General features: G+C 39.6%; 1 protein-coding gene across 2 annotated transcripts in view; it reads left to right on the top strand.

Moving 5' to 3' along the window:
* The window catches only part of LSAMP (limbic system associated membrane protein), a 637,373-nt gene that overhangs the window by 382,286 nt on the left and 234,135 nt on the right, over positions 1-20,952 (top strand). The window lies entirely within an intron of this gene.

Genomic DNA, 20,952 nt, shown 5'->3' on the forward strand with positions numbered 1-20,952 from the left:
CATTGCAAGCACAACATGGTAATTAAATAAGACCTTCTTAGAACAAGGCCTGCTGTTATATACTTGCTCGATAAACGATAGCTATGTAAGCATCAATCTTTCCATTCCACTTCTCAAAAACACACAAAGAATATTCAATCTGTGAAGAATTCCCACTTTTTGTACTTTTTTTAGAAAAACCTCCTTCCCAAGAACAAGCATTCTGAACTGTCTGTGGTTTTACACTTTTTTCTTTTGTTTTATTCTATCATCATATTCTCTGACGTGTGCCATCTCTTACCGAACTATGGTCACCAAACCACTACCACCACAACACTCCATCCCCACTGTTTCCCCGCCAGTATCCTCCTCAGAGGCACTCATTGTGATTGTCTGTGTACTTTTGTGTTGTGAAAATAGACACTGGTTCCCAAAATAGAATCAAATCTCATGATAAAAACTAATAAAGAAGAACTAAAGAGAATGAAGGGCAATACTTGGAGGCAGTTGTAGAGAAAAGGTCAATTTTCTCTCTTTCATTCTATGTGCTCATATTTGGAGTTTCGTCTTGCTTAGGCTAGAAAATTCTTTAGCATAATTAATAACTGTCTTTATGCTGCTCATAATCTTTCTATATTACATCACTTATTTATGCATTCCATTTTAAAACTAGCAAGCTTTGTGAAGCCCTCTTCAGGCAACCTATGTATACGGAATGATCCTATATCCAAGAATCTCTGACATTTACTCTAAAGCTTTTTCAGAATTGGCAGCCTGCCTTCCCCCTCTCCCCCTTTCCATCTGGGAATGTAATCACCACAAGGCATTTAGCCTTTCAGGGGCAATTTCCAGTGTTGGGGGGAAGCAGAGAGAAATGCGGTCTGAGCCCAGCAGGCTCACCTCCTCTCCTATACACACAGGTTTTCTTCTCATTACCCTTCCATGCATCTTTCTGGATCTGACCAACCAGGGTTACGAGGGCTGAGGATTCTGATAAGTGAATAACCTCTTGATCTGAAAGTACTGGGGTTTGTTTTATCTTTATAAAAACTGCTTGTTTTGTTTTTATTTTGAATTAAGATTTGTTGTTGTTGTTGTTTTTAAGTACAATTCCATTTCTACTTTAGGTTACTAGCTGTGGCTCAGAAATAGAAACCTGCCAAACTCCTCATCTCAGCCAGTCCCCATTTTGTGCATGAAGCAGTTCCCCATGAACACACAAATATCACACTCAGCTTTGTCAGATCAGCTTCATGGCCACATTTATCAAAATTATCCCAGAGTCCCTTGCAGAGGCGAATATTAATAGGGTTCATTTAAAACCAAGAGTGTTACTAATGCTTTTTTCTATGTGCTAAATGGGAGGAAACAAGAATTACACAAACAACAAAAAAAAAGGCAGGGTTGTTAGAATAGTTAATAAGGCGAGGTGAAATCTTTGGGCAAGGGGAAATAACGCTGAGCTTTCAGAAATCTTGATACATCAATTTACATATTATTATTCCCATTGCTTTCCATCCAGAAAGCAGGGCAGCATTTCTCTCCGTACACAACACACTGCCAGGTAGTCGGCCCTGAGCATTTCCCCTGAGAACATTGTCCGTCCACGTATCTAAAGAATTCTTACTTTGCAATCCTGAATTATAAGGAGAATAATGTTACGTTTGCCTTAAGTTAGTAAAGAAGGATCAGGGAAGAAAAGTAGGGGAACCCATAAAAGGGTAAGTGAAAAGACATGAAGAATAGATTATTTCCATTTTCTCTCCAATCCTACAGTGCCATTTGCACACAGGCCAGGTGTTATTGGCAAGCCTGCTTCACATAGCAGCAAGCTAACGTGGTGGTGTTCCTGGTAAGTTTTGTTGGAGAGTATTTCACACTGTGATGCTGCTTCGGTGCCCAGGAAATGCCATTTTGTTTTCTTGTGCTGAGGTGACATCTGCTCTGAGTTAGGTAGATAGTGGCATTACTCCTCCCTCAAGCAGAGTAGAAGCAACCTTTTCATGTCTATTGGCATTAAACTGACTCTAATAATTATGTGTATTAGCCTGCCAGAACCATCATAGTTCACATTCTACATGGAAAAAAGTAAATAGGGTGCTGTCATAGAACCTTCTGCAAACACCTAAATTAGAAGGTTTTTAATTAATTAATTAACTAATTAATTAGTTTTTAAAAAGGGATGCAGTATCTAGATATGAATGTTTAAAAAGTAATGGTAATGGGTTAAACCATCCTTTATCACTTTTTAATTAGCTAGAGCAACATTCCAAGGAATGAAATTAATGTGTTTTTTGGAGCTGCTTAAGAACCGGATTCTGTAGTTAATTTTACTCTCAGACAGAGACAGAAGAGTAATTTGTTTCAGGGTCAAACTCTCTATTGTGGAAACTGCCATTTGTTTTTGAGAAGAATGGGTCATGCCATCCATATGTACCAGTAACCTGGTAAGTCACTGTCCTTCATTAGTCTATCCAACACAACACTCTAGAGCAGTCATTCTCAACCAGGGCTGGTTCTGCCCCCTAGGGATATTTGGTAATCTCTGAAGATTTTTTTTTGGTTGTTGCAACTGGCCAAAGGATTGGGGAAGAAAGAGCTACTAATGTCTGCTGCTGGAGAGTGACCAGGGCTGTTGCTTAGCATTATATATATATAAATATATTATATATTTATTATATTATATATATAAATATAAATATATGTAATTCCCACAAAAAGATTTATCTAGCCCATAATGTCATTAGTGCCAAGGTTGAGATGCCCTGCACTAGAAAGATATGCAGAAAGGAATACAATTTCCAAACAAATCAGGGATAGATAGAGAAAAAAGACATTGGATCATTACTCTCCTGTTGCTTCTAGCAGGAGATCGTAGCTATTTCTACAACTCTACCTGAAGGATTATCTTCCTTGTTCTGTAAGATCATCCTTTGGTACCAAGCATGCATCGTTGAGAGATACACACAGAGTGAGTGAGAAAGAAAGAGAACATATTGTCATGTTAATTGGTTCAGAGTTTATTAATAGACTGACAGATACCTATAGATAATATGGAGTAAAGGTTAAGAGCAAAGTCTTAAAATAAATAGAAATTAGCAGACCTAGAGTCTATCCCAGGCTAACTATGTAGCACACTTTCCTCATCTATAAAATGGAAATATTAATGGTACTTTTCTCCTAGAATGGTAAAGATTATTCAGTGAATTAATGTACACAAAATACTTAGCAAGTGATTGCTAAATGTTACATATTGTTATCATATCCCTTAACATTTTCTCATAGTGAAAACATAAGAATAAGTAATCCTATTGAGACCTGAAACCATTAAAGCCCTAGAAGAAAACACAAGCAGTAATTTCTCTGAGATCACCCATAGCAATATTTTTCTAGATATGTCTCCTAAGGCAAAAGAAGCAAAAGCAAAAACAAACTATTGAGATCACATCACAATAAAAGCTTCTGCACAGCAAAGGAAATCATCAAGAAAACAAAAAGGCAATCTACTGAATGGGAAGAAGATATGCAAAAATTAATATACAATTAACTTCAATGAGTCTAAGTAAATTGTGTATACATAGGTACATATGTTGCTCTACTGTAGCAGCATGTTAGAGACCTATGGCAAGGAAAAGCAGTAAACTGTAGTTTACTTCCAGTATAAATTAATACTCTAAGTATATTCAAGCGCAATAACCATAGAGAAAATGCACCTATATTCAAGAAGTTTCCAAAACAGGTTGTATATAGAATGATGTATTCTATTTGGAAGTCAAGATTTACTTTTGTGGTGTTTAAAGCATATGCATGAATTTGTTTCCTCCTTACTGAATTAAAATGAAATGATACCTAAGGAGCTGTATCTGTTGAGAATAGGAAAGGTTTTATGTTGGTATCAAACATTAACTTCTACTGTCATTTCTACTGCTTCATTCTTTATGGTACACACCTCTATAGCATGATGAATGCCATTTGAAAAATGAAAATATCTAAGTTTTACCCCCTCTTCTTCCACTGTACGAACAGGCAGAAGAGGCCCTATTCCAGGGAAACCCAAAATTTAGTCACTCATTTGCAAACCAACTGAATTTTGAATAGGAATTAGACTCACTTGCCTAAACTCAGAGCCTTTGATTTCACAAAAGGGAGAGATGATTTTGAGAAGAGGTGTTCCACCGATTTTTAGCTAAACCTAGGGCAAACATGTTTGATACCAGACAACAGTACAATTTTAAAAATCACTTATTGTTATACGTTCTACTTTTGAAGTTTCTTTTTTTTTTAAGATTTTATTTATTTATTCATGAGAGACACAGAGAGAGAGAGAGGCAGAGACACAGGCAGAGGGAGAAGCAGGCTCCACGCAGGGATCCCATCGTGGGACTCAATCCCGGGTCTCCAGGATCACGCCCTGGGCTGAAGGCAGCGCTAAACCACTGAGCCCCCCGAGCTGCCCTACATTCTACTTTTGATTGTTTTTGTAAGATTAGTTTACTGCTTTGTTGACAAGAGAAGGCCTTACAAACCATGTAACCCTCAGGGTGCCCGGGTGGCTCAGTCGGTTCAGACATCTGACTGGATTTCTTCTCAGGTGGTGATCTCTGGGCCATGAGATAGAGCTCCATGTAGAGCTCTGTGCCCAGTGCAGTCTGCTTGAAATTCTCTCTCTCTTCCCCTCCCTCCACTCATGCATGTGCTCTCTCTCTTAAGTAAATAAATAAGTAAATAAGTAAATAAATAAATAAATAAATAAATAAATAAATAAATAAATTCTTTAAGGAAAACATGTTACTAGCAAAAAGACAAGAAATAAGTGCTGGCCATGTGGGGAATGGAAAACCATGTGCACTGTTGGTGAGATTGTAAATGGTGCACTTACTATAGAAAACAGTATAGAAGTTCCTCAAATAATTAAAAATAGAACTTTCATCTCTTTTGCTATGAACTGCATAGGACAGGGCTAGAAACTGAATAAATTCATTAAAATGCTAAAAACAAAAACCAAAACACCATGTGACCTACTTCACTTTCAGACACTATAGAGTCCCTAAAATGAAGTCTCATAGAAGATCCTGACATATGATCTTTTCCATCTCCACCAAAGGTATTCAAAAGAGTATTATGATTATGATTATTGGTTGATTGGAACACCCTCATGGCCTTTTGAGGAATTCCTAAGATAGATAATAATGAAAGAAACACAGGGTAAGTAAAGAACCAATCAATATAATAAGAATGGTGGATACTAAAACAAGTGTTGGCATGTAAGGTTATGTGTGCTTTTCTGTGAGGGGGAAATGAATGGATGGTTTTTCAGCCAGATGAGCTGTACCCGGAAAGCAGTCATTTCTCCTTGCTTATCTGAAGCAGGGAGTTGGAAGACAGATTGCTCTCATCAGCCTCTCTCTTCTGAATTCTCTTCCTCTAATCTGCATCTCTAAGTCCCATCCTGGCAGTGGGGGAAAAGGCTTTGAATTCTCCGCTATCTGTAGAAATGCTAGAGTGAGGTCAGAATCACTGGGCTCTGCTAGCGCTCCCCTCCCCTCGGTTTGAATTTCCAAAGGTAAGGCTAAACCACCCGTACCCAACACACATTTGCTTTCTCTTCGGGCCTGTTGTTCCACTGTGCTAGCTTCAGTGTTTTCCATTGCTTTCTTTTTAACTCCACTACCCACAACCAGAGAAGGGGATCAGGATGTTTTTTTCCAAAAAGAAATAGGGTAAAGAGTTGCTGTGACGTGGAGCAAAGGGACTGGAGATGAGGGAGAGCTTTGGCAGTGTACATTGAGGGCAAAAGGGAAGACTTTGAAAGGTGAACCTTACAGAGACAAGCTGGTCATTGAAAACTAAATTGCCAACTTGCCTCCAGTGAACAAATGCACCTGCCATTCGTACTCTAGCCAATTTGCTGTTTCTACTTTTATCTCTCTCATGCAGCAGGCTCCAAACTCTCAAAGGTTTTCTTGTGCCTCTTTTTGCGATGCCCAAACCAGCAGGACTGTTAGATAGAGGCTTCTGTGTATGCATTTTATTCCCACCTTCTCTCCCACTCATTGCATTAAAATAAATTGAGACAGTAATATTCATAAAAGAAGTAAAGTTCTAAGGAGCAACTGCTCTTCCTCCAAACCCTAATGCTACTGGAAACTGTCCAGCTTTTCAGGATGGTACATGGCGTCTACATAAAATGCAGGCACTGGAACCTAGCCACCAAGGGAGAGATGCTCTGTGCTGTGAACACTTTACTTAGGCATGAAGTAATGCTTTTAATCCCATTCTCCAATAGCGAATAATAGCTTCTGGAGAAAGACCTCCTTTGAAGGATGAAATTTCACAAGCAAGGTCTCAGCCTCAAAACATTTTTTTTCCATGTGCAGAAATGTTTGATAATGAATGATCATCAGGTGACTATTTTTAATTACCTAAACAGGAGGGAGAAACACCGTCTTTCCATAAAAAGAATTCAGAATGACAAATGTAGATTTGCTTATTTGAAAACATCCAGTTCAATCATTTCCAAAAGGATTTAATTATTTCAACATGTATTGTCAAGCTTCCACAATAGCTTACATTGCTCAAACCCAAAAGATGCATCCAGTTACAGACTTCTAATTTTCTATGACGGCTTCTCTGAAGGCACCTCTATACATTTAAATGTAGGCCATTTCAAGCCCTGGCAGGAAAGAAAGAAAGACCTTGGGACTGCATCAATTAAGTTTTTTTTTTTTTTCCCCTCTTTCATGAAAACCTGAAGTAATATGTGAAATATTCTAATGTTGCCTTAAGGTTGGTATTTTAATTGCATGAAAGAGAAATTATTCAATTATGGTTTTCCAATCAACTGTAATTCTAACCCAGTGTAAGAGAAGATCTCAGTCATTAGTCTTATGATTATAGAAAAATGATAAGCATTGGGTAAAAGTTCTGTTCTGGTGCCCTGCTCTCCCCTGACTTTCTGACTTGCACTTCTGTATTTTACTTTATTTTTTTTTAACCAACATCATTTTTTTTAAAGATTTTATTCATTTATTCACACACACACACAGAGAGAGAGAGAGGCAGAGACACAGGCAGAGGGAGAAGCAGGCTCCACACAGGGAGCCCGATGTGGTACTCGATCCTGGGTCTCCAGGATCAGGCCATGGGCTGAAGGCAGGCGCTTAAACTGCTGAGCCACCCGGGCTGCCCCTGTATCTTACTTTAGACCAACCAAATGAATTGCCTTCAATTAAAAGTGGCAGTGCCTAACAGTTGTAGTATGCATCTCAGAAGGGGAGCTGGGCTTCAACTCATCTGAGGGCAAAGACATTAGAAATAGAAAGAAAACATCTAGTGTTATCACACTGTTGGAAAAATAAATATTATGTCGATGCTTTAGTCTACTCTTCAGAAAAATCACAGAGTAAAGTAGACAGAGGTTACTGGTCATAATTACCTCCCAAAAGTATATTTCCAAAGGGTAGTCTTTTGTCCTTCACTGATTCATTCATTCATTCATTCATTCGTTCATTATTTGATTCATTCATTTGCTTGTTCCCTCTTGTGTTCCAAAAATATTTTAAACCGCTGTCCCCAACCTCACAGTTAGATGGCGCTAACATGTTCCAGGATCAGCAACATTTATTCTAAGCACATACTTCATAGTCCAGGCGTCCAGTTAAATATTTTGCACAACTATCGTGTTTAATACTTAACAATCTTATGAGACAGGTTAAGTCTCTCATTCTGCAGATGAGAAAACGGAGTCAAAGTTTTCTCCAAGATTTAACAGCTAGCACATTGAGGAACTGAAATTAGAGCCTTGCCTGGGTCAGAACCCAGTGTCTAGCCACTAAGTCATACTCTATAAATATATACTGAAAGAGGTAGTTTCTACCCTTGTATGTCTTCGGACATTTCTGAGTTATTCCTTTCATCAGAGCATTTATCACAGTACACCTTTGATTTTTAGACCATTGACCTTTATATTCATGGATACAGGGAAGCATTAGCTATAGGGCTGTGTTGCTCAACTCAAGGAGACTTCCAAAGCTGTTTTCTCAATAGAATAAGCTTAAACCACCGAGGTTGGGAATCTTTTTATATAGGATATTGTTGACCTACACACAAACTATAAAGATTAATCCATAAGTCTCTAGTGTTATGCGCTAGAGCAAAAATAATCATGAAGGCATGGGACGTATTCTAGAGCCCCACGTGAAAATCAGCGATGTTACCATACAATCCTGAATCAATTTTATCTTCCTCTTTTTGCTTTCTGCAAAAAATTACTTAAAAGAAAATATCCTAAGCATTTATACCCAATGTACTTTCCCTAAATGATTTAGTTAGTCCTTAGATTTATCCTGGAATCTAGAGAATTGGCATCTGTTATTTTTAGAGATGAATACACTGAGGTATAGGAGATTTTTGTGGCCTGAAGGAGCCCTACTGGGAGTGAGAGAAAGTATGGGGCTCAAAATCTAGGTCCCCTTGAAGCCCTGTATTTAGTGAATGGGGCTGCTTTTAGATAACTCTGTTTACTTAAATGGGTCAGATCTTATTTTCTATTCAGAGTCACACATTTTCAGTATGTTCCTCTCACTATTATCCTGAAATTCTCCCTGGTTGGCCTTAAAAATAACTCGTGTACTAGAAATAAATTCAGTGAAATTTCTTTATGTTTTTCTTATGAAGGAATGATTGTGTAATAATGAGGCCTGCAGAATGCCAAATATAGAAAACTCTTTCACTATAGGAAAGCTAAGGACAGACTCCACCCTCGTTAGAAACCTTATTTGTTCTGATAAAGTATGATTTTGTATTTAAGTAAGGGAATAATACAGAGGTCTCTGAGTCCTTGGATTGATTATGTAACACAGTTTCCTTAAATATATCCTGAGGCATTGTCCTCCTCCCTCTTCCTCTAGCTGGGGAGGCAGGATGGGAGGTGGGGGAGGGGGAACAACCCTGCAGGTATAAAAGACACAGAGGGAAAGCCAAAAATATAACCTAAGACTCATGTATTTCCAGGCAGCTGTGCTGTTTACTAGCAAGCATATGCAAATGGAGAGAAATTTGGTTATAGTACCTGGAGTACAAAATAAGCATTTTTAGTACAATATTTCCTCAGGCAATTTCTAGAAATATCTTGTACTGTTTTATTATCTCTGTAGTTGTGAATAGAGGTTGTGACTCCCTTGATGGGAAATGCCATTTTGCTAATTCAAATAATATTCCTTTACACTGTATTTGCTTAGATTTTACAGGGCATTTGCTTTTCACACTATGAATCTTATATAAGATTATAAAATTCAAACTTGAGAATGCCAGATTTCTAGGATATATGACTTACAGGTCAAGGATCTGGAAGCAGCTATGTCCCGGTTCTTAACACCAAGGGCTGATAATCAGAAGTAGGTGTGCAGGTAGGAGAGTTCTGATAGGTGACAAAGACAAAAAAGCAAGGCAGAGAATTAGGCAGATATCCCTTTCTGACTGCACCGTGGGTTTTCCTACATGGTCTTACAGATGAGTGCCGGGATGAGGCAGGAGGCTATAGTTGGTCAGAAACTAAAAAGGGGCAGCCCGGGTGGCTCAGTGGTTTAGCGCCACCTTCGGTCCAGGGTGTGATCCTGGAGACCTGGGATCGAGTCCCATGTCGGGCTCCCTGCATGGAGCTTGCTTCTCCTTCTGCCTGTGTCTCTGCCTCTCTCTCTCTCTCTCTCTCAATCTGTCTCTCATGAATAAATAAATAAAATCTTCAAAAAAAAAAAAGAAAATAAAAAGGAAATGGATGGGTAGGCTGTAAGATTAATTGTGTAGTCATTAGCCACAGCTAATCTAAGCCTTCGCTGAATGGAGGAGAAAAGAATTTTCATTCAACAGCTCTGATTCACAAACTATGAATGACCTTGAGAGAACATCACATCATTTCCAGCTTTAGGCCAGTTCACTTCTAAATAAAGGTTGTATAGTTTGTTCTTCTTAATGATGTTTTGATTAGAGTAATCCATGCTAGCAGCCACCACAGTAGATACTGCTGAACTCTTGTGGCTTTTCTTTTTTTTTTTTAAACATTTTATTTATTTATTCATAGAGACACAGAGAGAGAGAGGCAGAGACACAGGCAGAGGGAGAAGCAGGCTCCATGCAGGGATCCCGATGTGGGACTCAATCCCGGGTCTCTAGGATCACGCCCTGGGCGGGAGGCGGCACTAAACCCGCTGAGCCACCAGGGCTGCCCTTGTGGCTTATTTTTTACTAATGAAGCCCAGCTCGGGTCATGCAGCCCCCTGCTACATAGCAGCTATGCCTTCTGGACTCAAGGCCCCACAGTTGCCATCACAAGGTAGGAAAGGGCTGGAGCGACATGCTGACATTTTTTAAGGGTCATGCCTAGATGTGGCTTACCTCACTTTCCTTAACATTTTATTGGTGCAAGCCCAGTTTTTGGTCCCAAACTAACCACAGCAGGTTGGAAAGTGTAGAAAAGCACAGGTACTCGGTGAACAGTAACAGCCACCTCTGCAACCTGTAAAGAATTACTAGACAATGATTGGGGAATGCCATTCTGAAGAGCTCGGAACACTACCAGCACACGCATCCATCCCTCCAGGAGGTGGATGGTCTAAAGGATGAGCTCCATGAGGCCCTGACAGCATGCAAATGCACTAATATAAGACATTTCTGGGCAGACAGGGAGTTTGGAAGCCAAGGATTAAATGTTAATGTGTTTGTCTTTTAGTTTTGCCTTGTGATATGGAGAATGTGTGGCATTTCAAATATTTTTAAAGAGGATGTTAAATAGAAGAGGATAAATCTGCACTGGGATATACACACATCCATATAAAGTATCTCTTCATTTTCCCATCGCCTTTTTCTTCCTTTGACTAATTGTTACCATTCCAAAGAAGCAGTTTGAAGTTCCCTTCACTCTAGTACAAGTGAAATGTTCCTATTACTCTCATTAGGATCCATAAACTAAGGTGTACTTTGAGTCGAACAGTTTAGCATCTGATTGAATGAGAAAGAAAGGTTATAAAGTTTTTAATGTGAGAAAGCTAGATTAAGGTGTCGGAAATAGAGTATATGATGGTTGTACACATGAATGTCCTAGTCCCTAACGATGCTATCAACTACCAGCAGAGCAGATTTCTGTTTGGTTGATAATTTTTCTTTTTTACAGTGTTTTAAGACACTGCTAAAAACATTTGTAATAATTTACCCTACTTTGTAATTAGATTTAGTGATTAGAATCTTGCTCACTTATATAGCTGTTTTCCTTTAAATGAATGGCACCAGCTGGCTTATAGCTGAAACCTGATCTGATTCTCAAAACTATCAGAGGGGCCGGCATAAGGCAAAGCCCAGTGTGTTCTGGAGCTTCATGAAAAGTTAACGGAGGGAGATGGTTTACATTCTCTTATCTATGCTTTATGTTCTTTTATATTTCTAACAACACATATATAAATATGTGTATGTTAAATATATCAGAGATTTTCTTTTAAACATAAATCTTGGCTACTCTGGGAAGACATTCAACTTACGGGACATGGAAAGCAGCCGACATTACCTTCTCTCATACAGCCTCTAATCATTAGAGGAAGGAAGCTAAAAATTTGCAGTTTGGACTTGAGCTGCTGGGGCTATTTTACCATCAAGAGAGATGTGATAGCTGTATAATTAATGGAAGAAAGCATTATCGAAAGGCTAAGAGAACAGAGTAATCACAAGTGGCTCTGAGTATTAATTGTTTCCATGTAATTTTACACATGATATTGAAGATTCATTTAAGTTATTCATTCAGTCCCTTTATTGTTAGTGAGAAGCCACGTCGTGCTGGGCACTGTGTTTTCATGCCAGTGTGACAGGGATGAGTGAGTCTGACTCATGCAAGTCAGAGAGCCGCAATGGCCAGTGTCTCAGGTGCAAGTCATTTGCCAAATGAGGCTAAGTGACTTGCCCAAGGCCAGAGGGAGGACAGGTAGCGTAACAGAGAGCGTACTCGCCTTTTCCCCAGGGATTGAAAATGGAGCATTGTGGACTGAGAATCAAGAATACTTCTAGTGGCCAACAGGCCTGGTTCTCAGTCCATCTGGAGCTGTTTGGAAAGAGTACAAATCCAAGAATCCCACTCATTCCTACAGCAGGAGTCTCTGCCTGCGTGTCCTGAGGTTTGTTGAGAACAAAACAGCCACCGTGTCAGCAGCCTTCAGACAGTTGAATGACGGTGGACAAGAGGACTGACCCGGCCAGCGTGCATCCAATTGCAGGACCACTGTGACCACCCCATCCTAATTCCTGCTCTGCAACCTGCCTCTTGTGCTTCTGATGGACATAGGTGAAGAACAAGCTATGAGTGCTTCTCACTTTCCCCTCCAGTGCCCACTCACACTTTCCATAGAGTCTATAGAAACTTGAATGAATTTCCATAGTGTTCTCTGGCCTAGGCCCTATGCATAAGCCACTAGCCACTATTGCTGGCCAACCCGGGCAGTATGAAATTCAGAGCTGATGAGGAGCCAAACAGAAGAGCTTCCTCCCACTCCCCTTGCTGACATGCATCTGACTCGCACCTGTTCTCAGTCATGTGTGCATGATTCTCACCCCCAGCCTTGCCCTCTTTTCCCAGCAGTTTTTCTTGATAGAAACCCAGAGTTTAACTCATAGTTTAAACCACCCCTTGTTGGAAGACAGGGTCAGGGGACAGAGTGTGTTATATAAGCACAAGCATTGTGAGAGGGAGACAGACAACAGGCCCAGGGGGCTGCACTGCCTCAGAAATCCCAGGCCTGAGCACTCCAGCCTCGCAGCATGTTACCTGGAGACTGCTCTTGGCCAGAATTGATCCGCTCTTCTAAACACAGGTGTTGTGCATGTTTATGTGTGAGACTGGGAGCCAGGTGGAGGATTTTGATAGCCAGTGTTTATTTCCTTAGGATGTGGAAGTTTGAATAAAACATCATGGCAGGGTACAGAAGCAAGAGAAGAGAAATCTTTGACATTTTTCTCCGTAACATGCCTAGGGCTCTGAACAAACAGTGGGGACCTGAGGTGCCTCCATGTCTAACTTCACATTTAGCTCCAGATTAATGAGACTCGCCCCATTCGAGATTCATTTGTGGAAGCCGGGACAGAACATTACTTCTTTTTTTTTTTTTTAAGATTTTATTTATTCATTCATGAGAGACACAGAGAGAAAGAGAGGCAGAGGCGCAGGCAGAGGGAGAACCAGACTCCATGCAGGGAGCCCGATGTGGGACTAGATCCTGAGTCTCCAGGATCACACCCTGGGCTGAAGGCGGCGCTAACAGCTGAGCCCCCCCCTCCGCCCCCCGGGCTGCCCAGACCATTTCTTCTCACCACCACCACCTGCCCCGTCTTGAGTTTCAAGAAGAGGAGGGAGAGTGAAGACAAACCCCAATTTGCATTGGCCAAATCGAGGGAGAGGAAATGTGATATAGGTGATAAATAAGGGCTGTGAGGATGTCTTTAGTTTCCACTGTGAAATTGTTCAAGCTTTTCAAATTACAGATAAAGAATATTGTCAGCATTATTTTTAAAAATACCTTGAAACCAGAAAGACAAATTCTCAACCATGTCATATTAATTGAACTAAAAAATTGAACTGAATAATGCAGAGAAAACAGACTTTAGTAAACCAAATTCCCAGGACCTCTACACAATCAGTGGCATTTCCTTCACTGTACTGAACACAAGTACCCAACTGCCCAGACTTTTCTATCTCTAGTTGTGTCCTGGTTATCTTTGCAGCTCTTTAATTCAACCAACACGGTAGCATCTCATATCTTAATAGTAGATATCCAGTCTTGAAATACCAATGTCTTCCTAGATCTTCTCAACACAATCGGACAAGCTAGTTATGAGCTTTGTACTTTCATTTTCTACCTTTGTGACCTTGGCCAAGAAAATGAACCTCACTGAGCTTCAATTATTCAATATATGGGTGGGAGACAGCAGGAATAAAACTCGTCCAAGCCATCATATCAGGATAGGGTATAGATCAAATAAGGCAAAGCACCTATCAGCATTTCATAAGTTATATAATGTGGAACGCCTGGGTGGCTCAGTGGTTGAGCATCTGCCTTCGGCTCGGGGTGTGATCCTGGGTCCAGGGATCGAGTCCCACATCGGGCTCCCTGTGAGGAGCCTGCTTCTCTCTCTATGTCTCTGCTGCTCTCTGTCTCTCTTATGAATAAATAAATGAAATCTTAAAAAAATAAATTGCATAATGTTATACTATCTCAGACATTATTATTATCTTTATCATTTTTATTATTTCTCCTGTCTGCTTGCTTATGTCTTTTTTCATTGTTTAATGTCCCTTCGTCCCTCTTACAGAGGGCAAGGAAAGATAAATGGAGATCTAACTCATATACATCAACTCCAGGCTTTGTTTTTTATATTTCCTTCCTCCCACAAATGCTGCATACCTATTTACCTCTCTGGAATTTTTAAGCCAACTTGGAATGGCAGAAAGTATTCCCTTTCTCCTAGTTATATTTAACATTTGTAATAATTACTGTATTTTCTACCAGTACATATAATTTTTGAAAAATTATAATTGGCATGAATGTATTAATTAATTAACAGTGGTGACTCTGTTTGTTTAGAAGGAAATAATGTGAATACTCCACATTCAGTTCATAATGGTTCATAGTAAGCTTTGAACAAGAGCATGCAAAGAAAGAAATTCTAAAAGCCTCCTGTCAATCTTATTCTTTGTCTAGATACTCTATCTTCTGGGCCCTTGAGCAGTGGCAGGAAACAGCTTTTATTATTTTCATTGTATTCCAGGCATGCTTTAGTTCACCCTAGTTGATTTCTATTAGAATCTACCTCCTTCCCTACACACAAGGAACACTATATGCCTTAAGCAACTAAAAAAATAGAATTTAGGCTACTAATGTGGGCATGAAATCTTTAAATTTAAGGGATTCTTACAAGCACCATAGGTATTTCTACACATACCTGATTCCCAAAATGGAATGAAGAAATGAGATGAATGAAAAACCTCTTAAAAAATGTTAGGGTAAGTATTATCATTATTTTTGTGATGACCTTTTATTGGCACTTTTGTTGAAACAATTAAAACTGGCTGATCTAGGTCATAATTTTCATTTTTTAAAGATTTTCTTTATTTATTCATGAGAGACATAGAGAGGCAGAGGGAGAAGCAGGCTCCATGCAGGGAGCCCGATGTGGGACTCGAACCCACGTCTCCAGGATCATGCCCTGGGCCGAAGGCAGGCGCTAAACCGCTGAGCCACCCGGGCTGCCCTAGGTCATAATTTTCATTGTTTTATCTCCTCTTCACCTCTGGCCATGCCTAGCACAGTGCCTGTATGTGTTACAGCCTCTCAATAAATTTGTATTATTTCTAAACATAATAGATGGAAGATTAGTCTCTGAACCCTTTATATACTTATGTTCTATTAACTTATGGTTTATTTCCCTCTGATTTAAAGTCCTATCCTCTTTTGGGGCACCTGGCTGGTTGAGTCGTATGAGCATGCAACTCTAGATCTCAGGGTTGTGAGTTCAAGTCCCATGTTGACTGTAGAGATTACTAAAAATATAAACTTTAAAATTCTATCTCTTTTAATATAAAGACTAGTGTATAATATTCTCTTAATAACTAAAGAATTCATCCATGGGGTACAGGTCATTTTCCTCACTTAAAAAAAAAAAAAAAACTAATGGAACACAGAAAAAAAATGGCTATCTATAATATATTTTGTAACATTTAGGAAAAGTCATGGTTTAGGGTTAAATCTTCACAGGATTTTCATGGAATAAGGAGTAAGGAGTCGGTTTATAGTAGATGCCAGGAATATGGGCTGAGTTTTCCTATATTCTAAGAATTATACTGAAAAACTCCCTTAAACGTAGAAAAATTCAGTTTTGAGTGCAAAGAGAGAAAAGATGCACTTCTCTTTTTTCCGCTAAAGTCTGTGGGTACCATTTCTGAGCCTTTGGAATTCACCCAGTTGCTATTTGCTACCTATCCAAGGTAGCCTGATATTTTTGGGCTTCCCTCTGCTCGATACCCCATTTCCGCCAGATAACAAAACCATCTGCTGCTTTAGGCAGTATCTAAAGACTATTATATTCTGTAAGTACCAGAAATGATAAAGCTATTTTGTCTAGGTAAAGGGAAGATAGCAGACTTATTCCTCTCATCTGTATCAGCTTCTGGATGTTTTCCCAGATTAGCAAAAACAAATATCCCAACAGCTGGAATAAGGTCTGGGAATATCAGATTTCGGAGAAGCTGCTGACTTATTGAGTAACTGCAACTGCAGCCTCAGTGAATAGAGTCAGGATAGTTCCATTTGCTCTTATTTAGGAAGGCAATGACCCGTACATGAGAACAGCCATCTGACATCCCACAGAGTATACATATTGCTGAAACAGCAATAATGGATGCCCTTCACTGGTCATGAGTGTAAATGCTGGTAACCGAATTATTTGTCCCCTTTCTAAACCAGCCCACGCACTTAGATTCCAGGGTAATTCTGAATATTTAATAAACATAGACAAATTCCAATTTAAGGTACTTTCTTTTTTAGGTAGACTGGGGGCCTCAATCAGATGCAGATATCCATACCACACGTGGATCACCCTAAGTACACATCCACCATGGCATGGTGTAGACGTGAGCTCATGGCATTTCTTTGTACCATGGCTACTGTGTTTGAGTTATTTAGAGCAGTCTGACCCAAATTAACCCTCCTTTGTGATGTTGGCTACTGTCTGGATGAGTCTGTTGGGACTCATTCTGGTGTAAGTCTGACTGAGACAGTGCCAGGAACTCATAGGGCCACTTGAGGATGTGATAATGTAGGGTTCAAAGGCCAAAGAGGATGTCTTACCCAGCTTACACCTTTGGCCAACACAGTAAAATGCTCAATGCAACTCAGAGGACTGTGGTAAGTGAGGCTTCAGGCACTTTTCATTACATGTATAATTCGGAAATTGTTCCTGACTGATTAGAAAAGGATGGCTTTTTCTTGACTACACGTTGTTTCAATATGTCATTTTCACAGGCTTTCACGCTCCTGTTTCTGACTTTACCACATTACCACTCATATGGCACTTGGCTTTGTTTTCTATATACATTTTCTCGTTTCCTCTGAATTGTTAGCATATTCTCACTCTTTCCTTAAGTTACTTTGTTCATCATCTAATGCATGCATAAGCAGAGCATTTGTAATCACTCCTAGCAAAGAAATTTGAGTAACTGATATGTATAATGAGTTTCTTCTACTTTCAGATTCATCTGACACTCGAGGAATCTATAGTTTCCATATTTTCCCTACTCACCCATGAAATCTATGTTTAAAAGGAGTCATGTTCCTGTAGAGTGCTCCTTTTCACATACCTACTTCACAGGCTGATGTTTCTTCTTTATAAATGGATTCTAGTAAGAGTGAGAACTAATACTAGCCAAAAAGAAATTATCATTGCTGGTTGTTTTATTCTGCTAGTTAAGGCAGCAGAGACTGAAATTACAGACACAAAACACCTGGCAACCTCTGTTGTCTATGAGAATAATAAAGGAAGACGTCTCTTTTTCTGAGACTTACATTAAAAATTATGTAATGATGATAAAAATTTATTTGGAAAGCTTTTCCTTAGAAGTCTAAGAGTTAAACTTCTAAAATTTATTTATGATTGTACATTCTCACATCTTTGTGTCACTTTTTATTTATTTTTTTAAAGAATTTATATATTTATTCATGAGAGACAGAGAGAAGGGCAGAGGGAGAAGCAGGCTCCATGCAGATAGTCTGATGTGGGACTAGATCCCAGGACTCTGGGATCAAGCCCTGAGCCAAAGGCTCAACCACTGAGCAACCCAGGCATCCCGTGTCACTTTTTAATATTGGTATAAAATGTCTAGACATTGACTAAAGGGCTGAACATATTGGCATCTGCCCATGAGTAGATAAGAACTGGATATGTATCTCTGGGGCAATTTTTTGTTAATGCCAATATTAATGATTAATTATGAATTATAATAATTACTCATACCTTCTGGCAATAATGGTGTCTATAAAAATATAACTAGAATGCCGTTAGCCATAGAAATGCATGAACTATTTTATCATGTTATCTTAGGAGGAGTTAAGCCAGCACTGCTTTATTAGCTAGTTTCAGCATGTAATAAATAATAGCTACGCTTATAGAACCCCTTCTAGTTTACAAAACAAGTTTACATGAATTATTTTATTTGGCTCTAATTGCAATCCTGTAATACTGATTACTATCAACTTGACACATTACTTCCAATTACCAGATGAGGAAACTAAGTCTCAGGGAGATTTAAACAATTTGTCATTAATTTGTTTATCTATTCATTCAAAATTTGTTAAACTCCCACAATGTGCCTGAGAGGAAGATTCAAAAGCAAATTTCGGAGAATATGTGGTTGCCTTATGAGCCAGTGTCAGGGCAGGATCAAACTAGTATACGGTGCTATATTCTCCAGTCCTATCGCCCATCCCATAAACTACCACACCATGTAGCAAAATACGCTTTATTAGCATTTTGAAGCAAAATGCCAGATTAGATGGATGTTTGATGTTTCATAAGATGGCAGTAATGTGTAATATTGTATGTTTTTATTGTTAAATTCTTTGATCATGCTTATTAAAGCCAGGTGTTGCCCAAAAAACATCCTTTATATTTCTGAACCCAACTCTTACATAGACATGCCAAACTTTTTCCAGTCTGTTACATATGCAAAAGATAAGAGTTTAAACTTCTCTAGCCACACCAAGGAACAGTTAGAAATCAGCAAGTGATAGTGTTGTGGTTTTAACACCCCCTCACCACCACGCACACAGTAATACCTGCACATTACCCAAACTTCAATAATAATATATGTCCACTCCATTTATGTCCCAAAATGTTAATGATTTGCACAATTAGGAATACCTTTTTGAACTGAATACCAGTTATAACTGCTAAGTATTTGAGGTTACAGAAATGAACCACCTGACTACGTTTCTGCCTTGCTCTGGAACTGATTTATTGTCCTTCTGATGGCTGGTCAGTTCAGGACTATGAATAAAGGTATTTAAACATTCACAGCTAGAATTAGATGGTCCTGCAGTTGTAGAATTATTTATTTTATTTTTTTAAAATTTATTCATGATAGAGAGACAGAGAGGCAGAGACACAGGAGGAGGGAAAAGCAGGCTCCATGCCAGGAGCCCGACGCGGGACTCGATCCCGGGACTCCAGGATCACACCCTGGGCCAAAGGCAGGCACTAAACCGCTGAGCCATCCAGGGATCCCCAACAGAATTATTTTTAAAGCAATGTGTACCGATATTTAAGAACCAATGCTAAACCTGCAACTAAGTTGGTTTTGTGGAAACCCAAAGAATAAGTACCTAAGCACAGGTGACAATTTACCTGTGTGAAAAAGTTCCTCTTCAGGGATCCCTGGGTGGCGCAGCAGTTTGGCGCCTGCCTTTGGCCCAGGGCGCGATCCTGGAGACCCAGGATCGAATCCCACATCGGGCTCCCGGTGCATGGAGCCTGCTTCTCCCTCTGCCTATGTCTCTGCGCCTCTCTCTCTCTCTCTCTGTGACTACCATAAATAAATAAAAATTAAAAAAAAAAAAGTTCCTCTTCAGATTTTTTCCCTTATGATGACTACTTCCCAATTTGTAACCATTAGGATTCTTTGATAATTTAAGCAACAGAAATTGACTGGCTAATTTGATTTAAAAAAAAAAAAAAGAGGGCAATTCTTTGGAAGAATATGGAATAGCTCACAGAACCAAAGGAAAAACAGAAAATATTGCCTTGGAAAGCACAGAAGCCATGCATCCCTAGGCATCCAAGTTGCAGACAGTCCTTTCGGGTGGCTGCCCACTCACGATATGTATTAGCTAACTATTGCTGCTGAACATACCACTCCAAAATTCAGGGGCATGAAATAATGGTTATTTTTAATTTCTTACAAGTGTGCAAGTCAGCAGATCCAGGCTGGGCTTCACTACAGGTGACTCTCTGTTCTTTGGATTGTCAGATTTACCAAATAAAAATATGGGATGCCCAGTTAAATTTGTAGTTTACATAACAAATAATTTTTAATATACATATGTCTCATGGAGTATTTGGAACATGCTATACTAAAAAAAGTATTTGTTGTTTATCTGAAATTCATATTTGACAGGATGCCTTTTTGTTTGGCAATCCTGTTTGCCATCTCTCATCCTCCTCCTGGGACCAGCAGGCTCAGCTGGGCTTATTCTTCTCATGCAAATGGCAGAGGCACAAGACCAAGTGAGTCCAACTGTGCCAACACTATCAAGACTCTGCTTGTATTCCTTATGCTTATATTCTTGGCCAAAACAAGTAACATAGTCCACGGATGGAAAAGTGCACACCACCCACTGAAGGAGGGAATAGGCATGGCAAATGTGTGGATCAGGAGAGTGGAGAATTGAAGCCATTAACACAGTCTACTGCTGGCTGAATCAATTGCAACCTCTCTTGAGTCATTCCTCATAAAAACCAGGTTCCTGGGAGGGGAAGTCCAAGTAGCCCAGCTTAGGTCACATACCCACTCCTTGGCCAAGGAAGAATAGGTCACTTGACTGTTGGTCCCAAAAACCAGTGGCAGTTGGTGAGAGGTGTTTTCTCCAAAGGAAAACCAGGTTGTCTTTCCAGATAGAAGATGGCATGGATTTGGACATGGAAAATAATGTATGTCCACTCCATTTATGTCCCTGACTTTGCATTTCCACTTTTCGTCAAACGTAAGAGATGTTACCCTTATACAAAAGAGAAGGAAGGCATAGTAACCTAGAGAACTGCACAAACATGTACAGTCAGGTCTAGGTTCCCACAAGCCAGGGCAGCTTCTGCAGATCTGATGGAGAGAGTAGGTAAAGGAATTACAAGAATGGTGAGGAGGGGCAATAAAAGCATGAGTGGCAGAGGTAGACT

This window comes from Nyctereutes procyonoides, unplaced genomic scaffold, assembly GCF_905146905.1.
Source record: "Nyctereutes procyonoides isolate TBG_1078 unplaced genomic scaffold, NYPRO_anot_genome, whole genome shotgun sequence".
In the NCBI taxonomy this organism is placed as follows: domain Eukaryota; kingdom Metazoa; phylum Chordata; class Mammalia; order Carnivora; family Canidae; genus Nyctereutes; species Nyctereutes procyonoides.